Here is an 830-nt window from a genome sequence, read left to right on the forward strand (position 1 = left end):
CAGGTCTGGCAGCAAGGAGGCTCGGAGAATACAAGCAGACCACCTAAAACACACAAATGACAACGGATGCTTAGAGCTGTACCAGAACTTGACACCCAAGGAATGACAACTTTTTCTTTCCACCTCTCACCGCTTACCTTGCTCACTTCATTTTGACTGCTGCGATCCGGCTTGACCTCCTAAAAATAAAGAACAATGCTGTAACGTAGCCACCATTTACACTTGCCCTGCAAACACAAACGGTGACTCACCTTCCTGCGGGAACCCCCTCACCCGGTGTGGGGTGCTCTGCCACGGATTTAATCTGTCTGCATCTGAAAGAAAGTGATGACAAAAATCAAAGCGATGCATAGGATCTTAATAGCTCCAGCCATCCTGTGTCAATCTAGGAATACCACCTTGAGGTCAAACTACACCCTACATTACAAACTTCAAGTCCCTGGGCCCTGTCCTATTACACCTATATGCCAGACGGTGCAGCAGGGCAGAGCAGCTCCAGAGAAAACCCACACAGGCACCCGTGATACAGCAGATGACAAATACGGGGAAGCAACGAGGAGAGAAAACTCTCGGTGAGAAGAATGACCGCAGGCACATTGAAGGGCTAAAGCAGAAGACACGAGACACCCAGTAGAGACAGAACACACAATAGACAAGCTGCACAACGTGCACTGGGACTGCTCTGCCTGGCACGCCTCAGCGCTGTGATCGAAAGGGAGACTTGCCCATTAGGGGCCCTAAAGGGGCCCCTTCTTAGACATCCCCATCTCTGAAGCTGACTCAAAATTCCCTCGCGACGAGCCCCGACCCAACACCCCGCTTGCATCCCC

General features: G+C 51.3%; 1 long non-coding RNA gene across 1 annotated transcript; it reads right to left on the minus strand.

The window, feature by feature from the left end:
- LOC108445321 lies at nt 1-824 on the minus strand. Its single transcript, XR_001860138.1, has 3 exons — nt 252-824; nt 138-179; nt 1-43 (listed from the first exon to the last, which is right to left on the minus strand). It is a non-coding gene; the product is annotated as an uncharacterized LOC108445321 (long non-coding RNA).
- Nucleotides 825-830: the final 6 nt, after the last annotated feature.

Source organism: Corvus brachyrhynchos, unplaced genomic scaffold (assembly GCF_000691975.1).
Source record: "Corvus brachyrhynchos isolate BGI_N302 unplaced genomic scaffold, ASM69197v1 scaffold3133, whole genome shotgun sequence".
NCBI lineage: Eukaryota > Metazoa > Chordata > Aves > Passeriformes > Corvidae > Corvus > Corvus brachyrhynchos.